Consider the following 20,579-nt stretch of genomic DNA (forward strand, 5'->3'; position numbering starts at 1 on the left):
ACCCTGATTGAAAAAAACAAACAAAACTTTTAGCAGATTAGGGATAGAAAGAAACTTCTTGGGCTCTATGAAAAACTATAATTAAAATCATAATTCATGATGAAATATTGAACCGTTTCCCCCTAAGACTGGGAACAAGGAAAGAATGTCCATTCTTATCACTTCTACTCGATTGTACTAACAGTTCCACCAGTGCAATAAAGCAAGAAGTTGAGGGCATAAAGACTGGAAAGGAAGACATAAAATTGTCTTATTCTGCAGCTGATGTGATTATTGAAACATTGATACATTTGAAAATCCTACAGAATGTACCAAGCAACTACTAAAGTCAATAAATGAATCTAGTAAGATCTCAGTATACAAGGTCAATATACAAAATCAATTGCATGTTTATGTACTAGCTATAAACAATTAAAATAGTTATATGTCACCTATAATAGCATCATAAAACATGTCATATTTAGAAATAGATTTAACAAAAAACATATAAGACCTGCATATCAAAACTGAAATCCCAGCCTGAGCCAGAATGAGATCTTATCTCTAAAAATAGCTGGGTGTTGTGGCGGGCACCTGTAGTCCCACTACTTGGGAGGCTGAGGCAAGAGAATCGCTTAAGCCCAAGACTTTGAGGTTGCTGTGAGCTGTAACATCATGGCACTCTACTGAGGGTGACATAGTGAGACTGTCTCACAAAAAAACAAACAAACAAAACCCTTCCACAAAATGGATGTATTTCAAAACATTATATCGAGTGGAAGAAGCCTCAGGCAAAAGAGTTTATAGCATATGTCTGTGTGATTCTGTTTTTATGAAGTTCTAAAATAGGCTACACGAGTTATGGTGGAAAGAAATCAAAATAGTAGTTGTCTCTGGAGGATGTGGGTGGGGCTTGACTAGGACGAGGCATGAGGGAACTTTTCTGGGATCACGGTAACGTTCTGTATCTTGATAGAGGTTTGCGTTACGCAAGGATATGTGTTTTTTAACTCTCACTGAATGGTACCCTTCACAGCTGTGCTTTCACTGTAGGTAAATTTCACCTTTAAAAATCTTGCGAACGAAGACTGAATTCTAGTTAATAACAGGCACGTGGGAAGTGTTAGGAGTGGTGTATACTGTTATCTGCAACTTATTTTGAACTGCATCCAAAAAGTAAGATGGTCTGGTAGATGGATTGAGTGATTAATAGGTAGAAAGGTACGTGTTAAAGCAAAAAGAGTGAAATGTTAACCGTAGAATCTAGTTGGTGGGCGTTGTAAGTTTTCTTCCTGCATGTTTGAAAATGTTCACAAAAAGTATAGGGGGAAGAATAAATGATATCTGAAATTCTCTCTAATAGGACCCAACCTCTCACAGAATGTTCTTAGAGTAATATTGCTGCATAGGTAATTCCTTCCCTTTCTTCCTTCCTCCCTCCCTCTCTCCCTCCTTTCCTTCCTTCCTTTTTTTTATGAGATGTAGTCTCACTCTGTTGCCCTGGGTAGAGTGCAGTGGTGTCATAGCTCACAGCAACCTCAAACTCTTGGCTCAAGAGATCCTCCTGCCTCAGCTTTCAAAGTGGCTGAACCTACAGGCACCTACTATAATACCCACCTAATTTTTCTATCTAAAATTTTTTCTAATTTTTTTTTTTAGTTGAAATGGGGTCTCACTCTTGGTCAGGTCACCCTTGAACTTCTGACCTCAGGCAATCTACCTGCCTCAGCCTCCTAGAATGCTAGGATTATTATTTTTTTTTTCTTGAAACAGAGTCTCACTATGTTACCCTGGGTAGAGTGCCATGGTGTCACAGCTCACAGCAACCTCAAACTCTTGGGCTTAGGCGATTCGCTTGTCTCAGACTCCCAAGTAGCTGGGACTACAAGTGCCCGGCTATCTTTTGGTTGTAGTTGCCATTGTTGTTTGGCAGGCCCGGGCTGGGCTGGATCCTGCCAGCTCCGGTGTCTGTGGCTGGCGCCCTAGCTGCTGAGCTATAGGCGCTGAGCCCCTGGATAATTTCTTTCATCCTCCCTGAGACACTTTTAGAAATAGTACAGGGGAAGATTAGTCCTGCTCTGAAAAGAGGAATTTTGTTGCTAAGTTTTCCAAAATGATATTCTTATTAAATTTGGAATGCTCAAATATGTAGACGTGTACCCCAAGTAGCTAATATTTATAATCTCTTCCTTTTTAGATATACAACCAAATGTGGACCTGAAAAGCACTCAGGAGCAGGCTGTCCCCACAGGTAACATCAGGTCTTTTCTCTTTATAAATAAATCTTTTCTAAAAATACCAAAGTAAAAAATGTGCTTATTCTGATCGCATTAAGAATGCTATGGAAATGCATTTGTTTAAAATCTTTCTAATTAAAAAAAACCTCATCCATTTAGAGCATGTAAGTACTTTAGCATCATAGGGCCAAACCATACCCTCCCTAATGGTGATCGCTGAGCTTTTTTCTTTTTCCTCCTACTGTTTTGGATAGCGACAGTTTCTGTCAAATAATAGAGTAGCTTATATTTGAATGGCTCGTGTTTTTCACTCTAGAACAGTGCTCAGCAAACTGTTTTTGTAAAGAATCAGATGGTAAATATTTTGGACTTTGCAGGCCACATGTAGTCTCTGTTGCATATTCTTCTTTGCATTTTTTTAGACCCCCTTAAAAATTTAAAAAACATTTTTACCTCCTGGGCCCACATAGAAACAGGTTATGGTCTGACTGGGCTGACTCATGGTCTAGATTCTAGAATAAACTGTAAACATTTAAAATAATTTATTTCCAGGAGAAGAAATAAGAGGAAATGTTCTTAACTGTTTTTCTGTCATGGACTTCTCTAAATAAAGTGTTTAAATGCTTTCAATAGGCTCGGTGCCTGTGGCTCAAGCGGCTAAGGCGTCAGCCACATACACCTAAGGTGGCAGGTTCGAATCCCCAGCCTGGCCCGCCAAACAACAATGATGGCTGCAACCGGCGTTGTGGCGGGTGCCTGTAGTCCCAGCTACTTGGGAGGCTGAGGCAGGAGACTGGCTTGAGCCCAGGAGTTGGAGGTTGCTGTGAGCGTGATGCCATGGCACTCTACCCAGGGGGATAGCTTGAGGCTCCATCTCAAAAAAAAAAAATGCTTTAAATAAACAGTACAAAAGGGAAATGACATCAACATAGTTGTCACAACATTAAATTGATAAATTTGTAAAAAATAAAATAAATTTATTTCCTAAAAATAACTGGTATATTTTCTTCACCAATTAACTCACTTTGTTTGAATCAAAACTTATGTTATACTACAAAATTTATTCCTTACCTGCCTTTTTGTGTTACTGTGCATTGTAAGCTCATATTTTAATTGAATTTGAACCTCATATAAATTTCTCAGGTGTATTTTAGTCATGATGGGCTTGAGAAAAGTGAACCAGTGTTTAAATCAGTATCTTAGAGTTCGGAGAGCATACCGTAATAATATGCAGAAACCAGAAACTCATGAGAGACTCATAAATCAAACAAGTGGGTCCGTAGTGACTACGTTTTCAAGGCCTCTTAGTGATGGATTTTGGGAAACATGTTTCCATTTCACTCTGGTATTCTAGTAAATATCCCTTTCCACGTGTTGGGTCATGGCTGCGGCTCAAAGAGATGTCACTGCAGGGTTTCCAGTCACTTCCCCTATGTCAGCCCAGCTTAAACACCACAAGATTCAGTGTCTTTGACTATTTGCTGCATTAATAGGTACTCAGTAAATATTTTATCGAATATGGGGAAGGAGTTGGATAAAAAATGAGAAAATTTTCAGCTCATTTCTTTTGCTATCATTTTTTGTTAAGCTACTGCTTATATGCAAAGATAATTCCAAGCATGTTGCTCCTTTTATTACTTCCAGTATTACCAGTATTTATTTTACAAAATCATATTGTCCTTAAACTTGATTTTTGAATAAGGTTTCTGTTTATTTAAGCATGCTTTTATTATCCATGCACATGTTCATGTATGAACTCCCGTAACACTTCGTATTTGTTTGAATCCCTTATCAGATTCTACCTTGCATTGTACACATGGGCTTCTCTTAAGTATATCTGCAAATTATGAGCTCTGTGGGGACAGGCATAATGATTTATCCATATCCGTAGCATTTAGTAACTATTCAAAAAAATATCATAACTTGGGGTCCAATATGTTTTCCAGAGAATTACATTTATAATGTGAACAGAAGGGAAATAGACTTTGGCAGACAGAAGCTTACAGACTGCCTCTTAGGAGAGCGTCTTTCCCCAATTTGGTCAGTGTTTTCAGGCTTGATATTTATCACTATTACACATTAATACTTCTTGGCCATAGACAGCCATGGTACCTGCTGGGTATCATGAGATACACCAACGAAGAGAGAAATTTTGTCCAGAAGGAACGTTAAGTATATTTTAACTCAGGCGAAAGTTGTCTTTCAGAAAGTTGTGTAAATGGAAGGATGTGTGAACCCTGGGCATATTTCTGAACCTCAAGAGTTTTTGTGAATACCCCTTTGGGGTAATATGTAAAAGGGAATACTGTCTTCACTAAAGGATTATGTGAGGCTGAAAGTTAAATGGGAGTCCACTTAATTACATATTTCTAAAAATCCTTTAAAGTTGACTGCATGCCTAAAAGTCTTTTTGTCTTTTAGAAAGTCCAGAAGATTTGAATGACTACAATTTAACCAAACCTCATGAAATAGAAAATGTGGACAGCGCAGAAGCCCCAACCAATGAGGATGAAGATACAGGAGGTGAGCCATGGTGTATGGACTAGAAACGAATGGTTGTAGATATGGTCAAGGCCAAGGATGAAGATGAAATCAGCTATCCAAAGAAAACCTGGGTTTGTGAGTTTGTGTTCAGTTAGAAGTGACTTAGTTTCGGCTCGGTGCCTGTAGCTCAAGTGGCTAAGGCGCCAGCCACGTACACCTGAACTGGCGGGTTCGAATCCAGCCCGGGCCAGCCAAACAACAATGACGGCTGCAACCAAAAAAAAAAAAAACGTTGTGGCGGGCACATGTAGTCCCAGCTACTTGGGAGGCTGAGGCAGGAGACTCACTTGAGCCCAGGAGTTGGAGGTTGCTGTGAGCTGTGATGTCATAGCGCAGCGCTCTGCCCGGGGGAATAGCTTGAGGCTCTGTCTCAAAAAAATAAAAATAAAAAGAAGTGACTTAGTTTTGTTCATCTCACAAATATTTCCATGTAATAGTTATAGGAGCGGGCCCAGTGGCTCACACCTGTAATCCTCTGGGAGGCCAAGGTGGGTGGACTGCTTGAGCTCAGGAGTTCAAGACTAGCCTGAGCAAGAGCAAGACCTCGTCTCTAAAAATAGCCAGGGATCGCAGTGGGAGGCCTGTAGTTCCAGCTATTTGGAAGGCTGAGGCAAGAGGATTGCTTGAGCCCAAGACTTTGAGGTTGCTGTGAGCTGTGATGTCATAGCACTCGATCAAAGTTGACAAAGTGAGACTGTCTCAAAGAAAAAAAAAGATAGTTACAGGATGTCAGCAATTTTGGGGGGGTAATTTATTTATTTATTTATTCTTCTTTTCTTTCTTTTTTTTTTTTTTAGTTCTACCCAAAAAGAAGGCAAAATTTTTCTTTTTTACTTTGGATTAGCATGAGGGTACAAATGCATAGGTTGTATATTTGCATATGTTAGGTAAAGTCCTTGTAGCTGTGTCCCTCCCCCAGGAGGTGTGCCATACACCCTTACTTTGTGCCCATTAGGTAGGAACACACCAATGTGGGAGGGAGGAGGGAGAAGGGAGGGGAATTGGTGTATTCAAGTCCCCCCAACTTGAATTGAATCGAGTTTTTCTTTTGTGTGAGTATATATTAGTTCATTTACTGGTTTCATATTAGTACTGAGTACATTGAATACTTGCTTTTCCATTCTTGTGATACTTGACTAAAGAGAATTTTCTCCAGCTCTATCCAGGTTAATACAAAAGATGTAAAGTCTCCATCTTTTTATGACTGAATAGTATTCCATGGTATATATACCAGAGTTTATTAAGCCATTCATGGGCTGATGGGCACTTGGGTTGTTTGTAAATTGAGCTGTGATAAACAGTCTAGTGCAAATGTCCTTATGATAAAATGATTTCTTTTCTTCTGGATAGATGCCTACTAATGGGGATCAAATGGAAGATCTATTTTGAGTTCTTTGAAGATTTTTCCATACTTCTTTCCAAAGAGGTTGTATTAGTTCGCAGTCCCACCAACAATGTGAAAGTGTTCCTTTCTCTCCACATCCACGCCAGCATCTGCAGCTTTGGGACTTTGTGATGTGGACTATTCTCACTGGGGTTGATAGTGGCAAATTTTGACAATTCAAGCTGATTATTTAGTGTTCAGGATATACTAACTTCATTTTTTTCTTTTGAGATAGAATCTCACTCTGTTGACCTAGGCTAGAATCCCATGGCATCAGACTAGCTCACCTTAGCAACCTCAAACTTCTGGGCTCAAGCGGTCCTCTGGCCTCAGCCTCCTGAGTCGCTAGGACTACAGGTGCTCACCATGATGTCCGGCTAATTTTTTTCTGTTTTTAGTAGAGACAGGGTCTCACTCTTGCTCAGGCTGGTCTTGAACTTCTGAGCTCAAGCAATCCACCTTCCTCGGCCTCCCAGAGAGCTGGACTACAGGTGTGAGCCACCACACCTGGCCTATTCACTTCATTTTTAAAAGAATGTTTATTTTACTCTTTCCTATTATAAAATTAATACATGTTTACCATGTAAGTTTGGCTGGGCATTTCCTCCAATTCTTCAGACAATCACTGGGTATCCAACAATTCAGTTCAGTTCACCTCACTTCTGATACTAACTCCCAGTGTTATTAAGGCAGATCCCACAAGTGAAGGCCTCAGGTGCGCAACACTGCCCCCACTTCAGTGTCCAGGTTACCTGCGCTTCTATCTGACTTGGCTACCAAGTCAGGGGTTCCCGCAACCCCCCCTCAGGTCAATAATTTGCTAGAATGGCTCACGGGACTTATTACCTAACCCATTTGCTTATTATTCCTTTACTCTCAGCTCTATTCTTCATTCTATTTATACCAAACTTTGGAAGGAACATTAGGTTTGGCCAGTGTGCTGGTCCAGACTGCAAGCAGCAAAGCTCATTAGCAAGTACCCTTCCCTCAGTCCACTCCCATAATTCATGCAGGACAGGGTTGCAGAGGGACTGAACCCATGGGCTGTTTCTCCCACTAGGCAATAAGAGCTGCATTCATTGTTAACCCCAGTTTTGCCAGATGATGTGAAAGCACAACCTTCCTAATCAGGCTTTTAGGAATTCTGACATAGAAGTTTAAAACTATAGTCACAGCTTCTGGCTCAGGAATCATCTCGGTTTCTAGCTCTTCTAGTTGCAGCCCCAGTCCTGCAACCACTGAATTCAGCAGGAAAGAGAAGACCAAGTGATGAGTAGAAAGAAAAAAAGGAATAGTCATCACAGCACTGTCCTCCTTCTTGGGAAGAATTGTATGATCATACCAGCGCCCTCTCCAACTCCCTCTTCTCTAGCTCAGCCAGAAAACAGAGGAATCTACCGAGTAGGGAACCTGCCTTAGCTGATGTTGTGTGTGAGCGCGTGATGGTGAAGATGGATAAACCTGCCCTTCATGCCTGTGTCTCCCTCTGGTTTAGACAACTAATGTTTTGGCTGATAGCCGCAATTCTCTATCAAATTATCTCTCTGAGGAGGATATCTCTTTGCCCATTGTTTGACATTATAGGCTATAAACAAAGAGTGTTCCTTAGTCTAAAGAAATGTCACTTGGCAGTCCACATAGGTGCAGTGTCTTCTGTTCCGGTTCTTTCATGATACTCTGACCATTTGCATCTACCACCAGCGTTGCACTGGTCCCTCAATGCAGACCACTTGCCAGCAATGGACAGAGCCTCTCCCACTCGCCCCTCCCTGCACCAGGGAATCTTACCCATAGCCATCCGCAGTCTGTGTCTCTCTAGCCAACAGAATGCTTTGTTGACATTTTGTGCCTCAGATGGTATGAAAGAAATATGCCCCAACTCAACCTTCCTTCTGCATAACGCAGCACCCCCCACCATGTCTGCTCATTTCACAGACCCAGGTGGGCACCTCAAGCAAGTATACCGTGGCAGCCACTCATTGGTTTCATTCGCCTTCTGAACCTGGAAGAGACTTCTTTTGCTAGGCATCTACATGTCCTCCTTTAACGCAAACCTCAGATTCCTATCATGGTTTCCATGGCTGTGCCCCATGTGGGAATCTCTTACAGTGGTTCTCAACCCACAGGAACTGTATTAAAGGGCCACGGCATTAGGAAGGTTGAGAACCACTGCTTTAATAAGTCTAATTTCCATTGCCATTGCTGCCTTGGGTATTTGCCATCACCAGAGTATTGGCCAGGATATTGGCCATCATCCATGGATCAGTAGAAACTGAAACGGAAGTATACATGAAATAGATGATCATTCAGTTATCTATTACTGCTGGGAGAGCAGCGCATAATTCAGCCCGCTGAGCTGATCTGTTTTTACCTTCTTCAGTAACGGTGGTAGTTTTCCAAACAGGATGTTGTCCATTTATCTTAGAACTGCCATCCACTGACTAAGTAGCTCTTTGTTGCTCAGTCAAAGGTTATCTGGCAGGGCACTGTTCAGATAATGATAGAATCCAACAGCCCCTCACACACTGCAGGGTCAGCCCTAGGGGATAAGAGGCTCCCTGCTCATAAGTATCTCGTCCTTGCACTCCCCAGTAGGATAGGCCAACAAAAACCATTTCAATTTCATTATGGAACTCATCTGGTCATTGCCCTCCCCACTGGAGCATCTCTCTGAATTACCCAAGATATCATTGGTATTTTAGGTTTTAAGATTATTTTTTTGAGGGTGAGTGTGGTGGCTTACACCTGTAATCCTAGCACTCTGGAAGACCAGTGTGGGAGGATCACTTGAGCTCAGGAGTTCCAGGCCAGCCTGAGCAAGAGTGAGACCCTGTCCCTACTAAAAATAAGGGAAAAAGCCAGGTATTGTGGTGGGCACCTGAGGTTCCAGCTACTCAGGAGGAAGGGAACCATTTTATATCCTCCCATTTCATACCTGATCATTTTATACCCTCATGTGCAGAAGGCCTTTTGGGCCTCTAGTGAGGGGTCCAACCAAGGAACTCTGGCCCTTTTGTCCATTTCTATCATGATTAGGCCGGGTGTGGTGGCTCATGCCTATAATTGCAGCACTCTGGGAGGAGGCCAAGGTGGGTGGTTGGATTGCCTGAGCTCAGGAGTTCCAGACCAGCCTGAGTGAGAAGGAAACCTCATCTCTACTAAAAATAGAAAATCTAGGCAGGCATTGTGGGGCGTACCTGTAGTCCCAGCTACATGGGAGGCTAAGGCAAGAGGATTGCTTGAGCCCAAGAGTTTGAGCCTGCTGTGAGCTATGACGCCATGGCACTCTACTCAGGGTGACAGAGTGAGACTGTCTCAAAAAAAAAATTTTTTTTTCAAAATCATGATCAATCTACCTGACTATTGCTCCGGGCGATTTCAGATTGGATTTCCCATTGTAATCTTTAACTTCTGGCTTTATAATTTTTTCCAAAGTGGGTAAATAGAATAAACTTGTTTAGGGCTCTTTAATGTAGGAGGACCAGCAAGGGATGCGTTTGGTCTGCACAGTCTTCGGCAGCACTGCACTAAGACCTTGGTTTCACCCTCATCAGTGTCTGTGTCATTTATCCCATTTCTGCTGGGAATGAATCACCTGACCTTACCTCCCCTTCTTCCTCTTTGTTTCAACCTTATCAGAGTTTCCTTTATTCACTTTATTTCTTAATAATCATTTTAAAATGCCCACCTTGGTGGGATGAATCCTTTGACTCTCCTCTCTCTCTGCCTCTCCCCATTTTCTGGTTCATTAATCTAACATTTTTGTTAGCATCTGCAAGACTCATGAGGGCAAGCTGAGAAAGCAGATTCAGGAAGGCTTCTTGGACTGTTGCTCAGTTGCACACCAGTAAAGTTACATGAGGTGTCCATGAAAAAGGGTCCCCCTGGATCAACTGTATTTTCTCAGATTCTGTATTTTTCTGTATCCCATCTACTCTTCACAGGGCCAATTATATTAACTATATATATATATTTGAGACAGAGTCTCAAGCTGTCTCCCTGGCTAGAGTGCTATGGCATCATAGCTCACAGCAACTTCCAACTCTTGGGCTCAAGTGATCCTCAGATTCCTCAGTTTTTCTATTTTTAGTAGAAACGAGGTCCTGCTTTTACTCAGGCTGGTGTTGAATTTGTGAGCTCCAGTAATCCACCTACCTTAGCCTCCCAGAGTGCTAGGATTACAGGCGTGTGCCACCATGCCTGGCCAATTTTTGTATTTTTTGTATTCTCAATTCTTTGGCATTTGGGAGCCTTACAGACCTAAAGAGAGATTGCTTCTCCCAGAGATGGCCAATTCTTAGAGATAAAGGGCTTGACCAAGAGCATGCTTTTCACACACAAACCAACCAATCCTGAGACAATGCCCCTAATTATATCTAACTACTTATCTAACTTTCCTATACCAAGCTGCTATTCCTCCTGCCTAGAATCAGGTACCTGCCAGAATCAGGTACCTGCCAGAATCAGGTACCAGACAACTAGAGACCAACCCTATGCCCCCAAACTGGCCAGAATTATTCAAACTAGCCAGTCCTAGACTGTTTATGCTGCCCTGCTTTGCCTTTCCCACAGAAGCCCCAGTAAAGACTATGTCCTAACCTTCTCCCTCCCTCTTCTCTTCTGCCTCCTGACCCACACTGGTGCCTTCCCCTGGACCCTGCACGGCATAGAGTGACCCCTTCTCTGGGATCTGTGTGTAATAACCTTCTCCCTTTCAGGCCTTGTTCCCATTTTCTTTGTAGCTGCACTGCCTTTACCATACTGTATCCAACATGTACTTTCTTAGACATGCCCTTAACCATGGCATCTACCATGACCTGGTAGTGGGTGTGTTCAGTGGGTGACTCTATCTTCACTATCACAAATCCAGTCTCACATGACTTGCGTGTGAAATGGATCAGCTGCTTCATCTGGGGTGCTCCCCTAGCCTCTACAGAAGGAGTCAGACAGCCCCTCTCCTTAGGGTAGATAGACCTTATCGTGGCTTTTATACAGTCTACTAGACTAACATTCCCTCAGAAACAGCCTTCTATGTTTCTGGATCATGTACAGCCAAATTGGATCTTTTCATAGGGAGCTGTGGGTCCTGGATCAACCCAAACAGCACCTTCCACTCTGTAGCATTTAAAAACCAAGATTAGTTATTTTTCACAGCCCAGTTTGGTAAAGGTTCTTCAGGAAGCTGATGCTATTAACCTACAAAATAAACCAACTCGTTTACACTCTACCCCCGGGTTTCAGTTGTTTCTTGGTTTTGCCCTTCACTACCTGGACTACCTTTTTGGCGACCAGAGGTCTTAGAGGTATTCTCTGTCGTTCCCACGTAATTTTTCCCTTTAGGGGCAACTTTGAATTTAGCATCCAAAGCTCAGGCCAACCAGACTCTGAGCTTGGTCCATCATCAAGGTCGACCTCACAATCTCTTTTACTTTCATTTTAGCTATTATTAATAACAGAAACTATAGGATTGCATATTTCACTCTTTTGCTTATTCATTTGCATTTTCTTATGCATCCAGTGAGCCAGCACCCCAGGAGTTGGGTTCATCTCTAAATTCCATTAATAATTTTTACCTTCAGTAACTGACTATGGCACAAAGGCTGCTCCATACCATGGGTGACCACATGACAACCCAGGAATGAAAAGTTCCCCAGTCCCCTATACTTTCATCCTTTTTATTCCAAACATACTTCTGTGACCCAGGGCTGGTCTAGCAAATCCTACTCCTACCACTAATTCTGGAGTGTCTTCAACACCAACAGCCGATTCTTGAGACAGTTCAGTTGTTGGGTGTTCAATGAGTCAACTCAGTTCTGATACTAACTCTGGTTTAGTACAGACCCTATGGATTAAAGGCTCTGTCCTACAAGACTACTCTAACTTCAGATGTCAGTCACAAGTCCCCAGGTTACCCACATGCCTGTCCAACTCGGAAAAATTTGAGGTTTCCCACAGCCCTCTCTCAGGTTTGGTAATTTGCTAGAATGACTCACAGAACCCAAGAAATTGCTTTACTTACTATTACCAGTTTGTTATAAAGGACACAGCTCAGGAATAGCTAAATGGAAGAGAAGCATAGGGCAAGGGAGGGACGGAGGAGGACAGACATGTCGTGTTTTCTCTGCACATGTCACCCTTCCCACACCTCCTTGTGTTCATCAACTTGGAAGCTCTCTGAATATTATTGTTCAAGAGTTTTTATATAGCTCAATCTCCAGCCCCACTCCTATCCTCTTCTCTGAGATCCTTAGGTGGAGCGGAAAGTTCCAGCCCTCTAACTAGGTGGTCTTTCACCGAGCGGAAAGTTCCAGCCCTCTAACTAGGTGGTCTTTCACCAACCCCATCCTGAGGCTATCCAGGGACCCAATCTAATTTCACCTCACCAGGATAAACTCCGGTGCTTGTTATGAATAAGAAAAGACACTCCATTCCCAGGGTTTTAGGAGCTCCTGTGCCTGAAACTGGGAGCAAGAACAAAGACAAAATGCATTTTGTGTATTATACTACAATTTGGAAAGTTCACAGTAGAGAAAGAAAAACCCACCTCTATTCTATCAGCATTATGGAATACTTCCCGGCAGGCTATCTTTGTGAATTTTGAGCCCTGTATTTGTATTAACATTGCTCACATTATATGCTGATATTTATGTTGATAAGTCTAAACCCAGTTGCTTTTTGAATGTCACTCAGATCTCATCTTAAATGTCATTTCTTTCCCGGACAACCTAGTTACTACTGTAACACAATACTCTATTTTCATACTCTGCATGACCCTTATCAGAGATAATTTTGGAGTTTTGTTTGTTCATTTATTTTTTCTCTCCTTCCACTCTTCAACAACCAGGATCTTGGCCTGTCTTTTTCACTGCCAGGTGTTTACAGCACCTAGAATAGTACCTGGCTTGTAGTAGGTGTGTAATAAAGTATTGAGTTGAGTGAGTGACTAAATGAAACTTCTAGGTCGGTTATGTGTGTGTGTGTATATGTATGTATGTTACTTAAAGGGAGAAAAGAAAATAGTGTCTTGGGGACTTTTGCTTTTGTCTTAGATTTCTTAAGTGACCAAGAAATGGAGTTCTTTGCCTGAGACTTCCGAGATTCAAATCACAGCTTCAACTAACATTCCAGCTCTGCCGAGCTATACATTAATTTGTACCAGTTTTTAACCACAGAGACAGAAAAATGCTGCCTGGCACAGGATGTGGTCATTTGTGCTGAGGAAAGGCATATGGTGTTATATCAGCTTCATGCAACTTCTTGAAGATGACATCCATGGAGCCACACTCAGAATGAGGCAAATGATAGCTGGTGTTTTTTTCTGAGTCAAGGTTTCTGAGTTCTAACAGGGAATATCATTGCATTTGTATTTGAAATAGTGATCCCTATACAATTGTTGGTTTGGGAATTTTTTTTATTTTTGAGACAGAGTCTTACTATGTTGCCCTTGGTAGAGTGCCGTGGCATCACAGCTCACAGCAACCTCACACTCTTGGGCTTAAGCGATTCTCTTGCCTCAGCTTCCCAGGTAGCCAGGACTACAGGTGCCCACCACAACATCCAGCTATTTTTGTTGTTGTTGCAGTTGTCATTGTTGTTTAGCTGGCCTGGGCAGGGTTTGAACCTGGCTCCCCTGGTGTATGTGGCTGACACCGTAGCCACTGTGCTACAGGCGCTGAGCCTAGTTTGGGAATTTGAAGTTTATATTGTAAATTTGCTTTGAGCTCAGAAGTAGCCTATGAGTTTTCTTTTCAGGTGGGAGGGGGGCAAGAGGGACAGATTAAATACCCAAACCTCAACAGGAAACCAATAATTTCCATTCAACAATGGGAATTTAAAAACAAATATTGTAAGGACCCAAGTGGCGTAGCATCGCTTTAGGAATCCATACAATAGATTGTAGGCCTCTATGCATTTTGACCCTGCTCTGGAAATGGTACCAAAGAGAAAAGAAAGGGAAATTTCTGCCTTTGTGATCCATTCAGTTTGGGTCCTTTTTGACATTGTAGCTGCCTGTGTCATTTCTATCGCCTTACCTCTGACTACATGTCAGTGGCATGGAATGGAATATCTATGCATAGAAGTTATTTTTCCCAGTTACTAGGGGCCTGGGAGAGTCATCAAGTTCTTGATAGGAACTAGAAGATAGGATCAATCATTCCAAATGATTTTGAGAAAGAGAAAAGAGACAGTTCTTTCCTATAAGCCTCTCTGAGAAAGAAATGAACAGGCTATTTTTGTGTTGGAAGATGATTCTTTTATGTCACAATTAATCTCCAAACTGATCGCAGTAGTCCTCCCTGAGCTGCAGGTTGCTTTCTGAGGTTTCAGTTACCTGTGGTCAACCACGGTCCGAAAATAAGTAAGCACAATAAGGTATTTTGAGAGAGAGAGTGTGTGAGAGAGAGAGAGGGAGGGAGACAACATTCACATGATTTCTATTACAATGTATTGTTATAACTGTTCTCTTTTATTAGTAGTTATTATTGTTCCTCTCTTACTGTGTGTAATTTATAAATTACACTCTATTATAGGTATGTATATGTAGGAAAAAGCATAAGGTACAGTCAGGTGCCACGTAGCACTTCGATCAAAGATGGATGTATAATGGTGGCCCCAAAGGATTATAATACCTTGCTTTTCCTGTACCTTTCCTACGTTTAGGTACATTTAGATGCACAAATACCATGTATTACAGTTGCCTACGGTGTTCAGTATAGTAGCATGCTGTCCAGGTAACATGCTGTAGAGATTTGAAGCCTGGGAGCAATAGGCTATACGGCATAGCTTAGGTGTGTAGTCGGCTGTATCATGTAGGGTTATGTAAGTACAGTCTATAATGTTCACACAATACATAACTTCCTAACAACACATTTTTCCGAATGTGTCCCTCCATCGTAAAGTAGCACATGACTGTATCCAGGGTTTGGTACTCTGGAGGTTTCAGGCATCCACTGGGAGTCTTGGGACACGTCCCCTGTGGATGAGGGAGGCCTACTGTATGGCACTGTTAATATTGGTGCTTAGTCTGGGGCATATACCTTTCAAAAAGGTATATATAGCTCAATTTTAAAAAGGTGGTTACCAGGACCCTGCTTTTTAAAAAATATATAACATGATTGGTATGTGCATATTATACACGCTAAATTATAAAAATAGTAGAATTGAAAGGTAGCATTGCCAGATAGAAGACATGCCTATTACATAGTAAGGTACTGCTGCTATGTGCAGCACAGGGTAACATTAAGACTAGAGTTAGAAGGATAACTTATGCCCAGGAATTTGAGACTAGCCTGGGCAACATAGCAAGACCCCATGTCAAAAAGAACAACGAGTCCAGTACAGAGGATGAGATGGGAAGATTGCATGAGGCTGGGAGTTTGAGACTAGCCTGAGCAACATGGTGAGACCTCATCTCTACAAAAATTTCTTTAAAATTAGCCAGATGTGGTGGTAGGCACCTGTAGAGACTGGGGTGGTAGGATGTCTTGAGCGCTGGAGTTCAAAGTTATATGAGCTATGATCAGGCCATTGCACTCTAGCCTGGGCCATAGAGTGAGAACCCATCTCTGCAAACAAAACAAAACAAAGCAGGTCATTAGGGAAATTTACCTATAGTGCAATAGCAATTATAAAAAATGTACTTGAGAGCCAGGCATAGTGGTGCACATCCATAATCCAGGGTCCCAGCTACTCAGAAGGCTGAGGCAGGATTGCTTGAGCCTAGAAGTTGGAGACCAGCCTAGACAACATAGCAAAACCCCATCTTGCTATGTTTAGAGAATGCTTTAGAGAATTCTACTTAAGTTTAATGGAAGCATTTTTTTAATATCCTTTGAACGTTTTTTCAAAGATCTGTCTGGAGTGTTTTACATACAGAATAATTGTAATCATGTTTGTATGTTAAAAAATTAAATGTCACAGCCTGTGACTGAAAGGAGTAGGGTGCTGGTCCCATCTGCCGGAGGTGGCGGGTTCAAACCCAGCCCTGGCTAAAAACTGCAAAAATAAATAAATAAATAAATAAATAAAATAAAATAAAATAAAATGTGCATCTTTGTGTTTCCAGCTTTATCAGGCCCTGAGAGAAACACTCGCTTTACTTTTCTCTTGTGGAAAACAGTCTAATTTTGAGAGAGGAAAAAGTCTTCACCCAACTAGAGTTTGGAAAACAAAATAAAAGTATTTGGAGAAAATGTTTTAAAAATACTAACATTTAACATAAATGCACTTATTTCCTACCTCACAGACATGGTGGCAATTTTTTACAATATATTCCCAGAAGTTTAGTGCAGGTGTTGGCAAACTTTTCCTGCAAAAGCCAAATATTAAATGTCTTAAACTTTGTGGGCCACTTAATCGGTTATAATTTCTAAATTCTGCCATTGCAGTGTAAACCAGTCGTAGAAGATACATAAATGAATGGGCATGGCTTTGTGCCAATAAATCTTTATTTACAAAAATAGTTGTTGGATTGGATTTGATATGTAGGCCATAATTTGCTTGCTTCTGGCATAGTGTATACATGTAATGTGTGATGAAGGCCAGCTCAGTGGCTCACACTTGTAACTCTGGGAGGTGGGTGGATTGCCTGAGCTCAGAAGTTTGAGACCAGCCTGAGCAAGAGCAAGACCTAATTTCTACAAAAAATAGAAAAACTAACAATTAAAAAAGAAACTGTGAATCCTTTTGTGAGCACTTATGCTCCCAAATCTAAGTAAGTAAAGTACATATATGTTTTGTCTCTCAAAAAAAAAGAAAAACTAGCTGGGTATTGTGGTGGACACCTGTAGTCCCTGCTACTTGGGAGGGTGAAGCAGGGGGATCACTTGAGCCCAAGTGTTTGGTGTTGCCATGAGCTATGATGCCATGGCACTCTACCCAGGAAGACAGAGTAAGACTCTGTCTCAAAAAAGAAAACAAAAACGTGTGATGGGTTAAGAAAGCTTTTGATTCTTCTAAGGAAGAGTGTTCATATATACACTTCAAAAGGGCATCTGTGGGGACTTTTAACGCTATTATTTTAAAAATTAGAATAATATGTACCACTAACAGCTCTGTTTATCACACCTTTATATAATTGATATAGTTCTGTACCACTACCATTTACGGAAATTAATTCAGCAAGAATAAAACTGTATGTGGGCCGGGTGCAGCAGCTCACACCTGTAATCCTAGTGCTTTGGGAGGCTGAGGCTGGAGGATCAGTTGAACTCAAGTGTTTGAGACCAGCCTGTGCAAGAGTGGGACCCTGTCTCTACAAAAATAAAAAAATTATCTGGGTGTCATGGTGCACTTCTGTAGTCCCAGCTATTTGGGAGGCTGAGGCAGGAGGATCACTTGAGCCCAGAAGCTTGAGGTTGCAGTGAGCTAGTATGACACCACTGTTCTCTACCCCGAGAGACAGAGCAAGACCCTGTCTCAAAAACCAAAAACAAAACAAAAAACATATATATGGATTAAGTCTCATGCTACCACTTAGTTGGTACCTCCTTTATTCTGAAAATTTGAATCTGACAGGCTAACGCACGGGCAATATTTATTATCAAATCCAGTTTATTTCTTCCATGAAGACTTTTGACATTATCTCAGCTCCCCCAGGGTGGTCAAAGAGATGAGTTTTTCTAGTATGTTTGACTAGTACTTATTTAAGCACCTAATTATGTTCTATCTGAAATTGTCCTTGTACATGACAAGGTTTTACTCCTTTACGTTATAAATTTTTTGAAAAAAGGGGAGCCTGGTAGCTCACATTTACATCTCTCTAACAGTACGAAGTGGTATAATCCAGCCAGATTGAAAAACATAGAAATGAAGAGATTCAGAGTTCTTTTGTCAGCCTGGTCATCACCTCCTTTGAACAATTGTTATTTTTTCTCCTCTTAATGACCAACTGAAACTGTCTTCAGATTGGTCTGGAGCAGTAGGAAGTAACCCAGGGATCCCCAAATCTTTATTTTTGGTTAGCATCCAGGGAGTACTGGGTGCCTCGTAGGCCCTTTGCTGAATATAGAAGATATTGAGAACTTCCTCTTGGATCTGAAATGTCAGGGAGAAGCTGCGATGTCAAAAGCCGAATTTAAAGCAGTATTAGAACATCTCGTGAGAAAGGATGTCCCTGTTGCTTCATCTGGCCTGTGATCACAGAGGAATACAATCAAATAAACGCTGCTGAGTCGAAGGGCTAGAGATAAATAGTGTACCCAGGGATAGTGACTAGGTAGGGAAGAGACCCAAGACAGCGAAATGTCAAAATGTCCTCCCAGAGTTGAAGGAGGAATGAGCGAGGTAGAACTCCTCACAGCCTTTTGTGTCAGTCTTCTTTCTGCCTCTGAAATCGGATTCCCATCTTGGCCGTTTCCCACAGGCGTTGTGTCAACAGCATTATTTTCCCTCTTTGAATCAGTGGGGAATATACGTGTGGTTACAGGTCCCCTGCACTTCATTCTCTATTTCCCCTCATTTTTCAATAGCCCCTATCAGCCACCATCTCTTTCATACGCTGTTTGTTCTAGAGCTGCTCTCAGGGCCAAAAGTACACAATGTACCTCGATACCCATCAACCTCGCCTGTTTACCCTTTGCATTGGTTTTCCAGGACTTTCAGAACAAATTACCACAAACTGGGTGACTGACAATTTCTTCTCACACAGTTCTGAAGGCTAGAAGTCAGCAGGACATGCTCCCTATAAAGGCTCCAGAGAAGAGCCCTTCCTTGCCTCTCTCTAGCTTCTGGGGGCCCCCAGCAGTCCTTGGTGTTCTTTGGCTTGTGGCAGCTTAACTCCATTCTCTGCCTCTGTCATCACATGGCCTTCTTGCTTGTGTGGATCTGTCTGTGTCCTGTGCTCTTAGAAGGACTCTGGTCACTGGATGTCCAGCCCACCTTCATCCAGCGTGACCTCACCCTAACTAATTACACCTGCCAAGGCCCTATTTCTAAATAAAGTCACATGCTGAGGTTCCAGCCATACATCTACCACACTCTACCCATCATCTCTTGACTCTTTACGACTGAATGTCAAATATACCTGACGCCCATTGGGAGACAGATTTCTTTTTAATCTATTGTACCTTGGCGATCTGTGTGTGTTTTTAATTAATTCTGCCCTCTAAGAATTATTGATTCCATGAGAAACGTTGAACTTAACGAAAGGCTTCAACTTTTCTCTGTCGTGACACTGTGCAGTGTAAATGCTTAGATCAAAGATAAGAACTTGAACTGGAAAGTCTGCTGAAAAAATAATCCTTCCCCCCTTAGGCGATGTAGCTCCCAACTGGAGTAGTTTTCCAGGGATAATCTCAATCCCTTTGGAGGTGTACACCATTTTGGTGCTTAGAAGTACAGACCACTTTGATACTTCTGAAAGGAGAAAAAAAGCCACATGTGGGGTTTATGGATGCTAATGACTGCTACATTTAGACGTGTGAAGGAGGTTGCTGGAGCGAGCTGGGAGAGACCAAGTCAGCCTCGCCTGGGCGCTGCTGAGGCTCCGGCAGTGCTGCTCAGCACACGCAAATATGTGCTTCAAAAGGAAGTGCCGTTTTTTATCAAAATATTACATCTCTCAAGCCCGGATCAAGACCTGTCACTCATGGGATGCAGGGGTTATCTTACAAAATCTGCAGTGCTTTGCTGCAGAAGTTCACTCACAGGGGATTTCTGTAAGTGCTCACCATGGGCAGAGCTCGACAGCTTGTACTGTGTCAAACGGGTAAGTTCTGCTGGTGATAAAACCAAGACATCACTCCTTGAATCTTTTTTTTTTTTTTTTTTTAACTCCTCGAACAAAAAGCATTTCTGGGTTCTTTTTTCTTCCTTAACCGAGCTGCGTAGCTCAGCGAACTAAAAGGGCTGTATGTATATGTGGCATCTGCCAAAGAGGAATGAATGATTCTAGTGGTGAACAGAAAAAAAGACCTGCCCACTGTCAGTGGATCCTCTGGAGAGTCTTCCCCCCTTCTTTTCACTTTTCTTTATCTGTGGAGCAGGAGCGGTGGTGCGTCCTTCCAGGCGGGTTAGCAGATCGCGGGAATACCCTCATGCACCTGCTTCCATTCCTAGCAGCTTCTCTTGGCCAAGCGGGTTTTATTGCTCCAACAAAGTTTGGCACCAGGCATGGTGACCTGGGCCATTGTATCCCTGTGATAACTACATGAAGGTGCCCTGCTGAGGGGAAAATGCCAAGTCCTGGAATGTGCTAGAACCAGCTCATAGTTGCTTGTTACATTTTCAGGAATTTTGTGAGCTGGCAGACTTCACCTTGATAGTCTGAAAATGGCCGTGGTGGAGTACTTTTACCACTGAAATCAACACGTGCTACCAATAAGCCCCCCCCCAACCTGCCCACCCTCCCACATTTCCCACCAGACTGAGGACTGAACAAAATCCTGTCCTGCCTCACCAGGGCATTTGTTTCTGTAAGTTGCCAGCCCAGAGGG

General features: G+C 42.2%; 1 protein-coding gene across 1 annotated transcript in view; it reads left to right on the forward strand.

Moving 5' to 3' along the window:
• Positions 1-2,180: 2,180 nt before the first annotated feature.
• IKZF3 (IKAROS family zinc finger 3) overlaps positions 2,181-20,579 on the forward strand; it is a 70,734-nt gene continuing 52,335 nt past the window's right edge. Inside the window, exons 1-2 of the mRNA XM_023511132.1 lie at positions 2,181-2,230; positions 4,638-4,739. The gene's annotated coding sequence lies outside the window, so the exon portion shown is untranslated. The remainder of the gene's footprint in view (positions 2,231-4,637; positions 4,740-20,579) is intronic.

The sequence above is a fragment of the Otolemur garnettii genome, unplaced genomic scaffold, assembly GCF_000181295.1.
Source record: "Otolemur garnettii isolate 467f Iridium unplaced genomic scaffold, OtoGar3 scaffold00018, whole genome shotgun sequence".
NCBI lineage: Eukaryota > Metazoa > Chordata > Mammalia > Primates > Galagidae > Otolemur > Otolemur garnettii.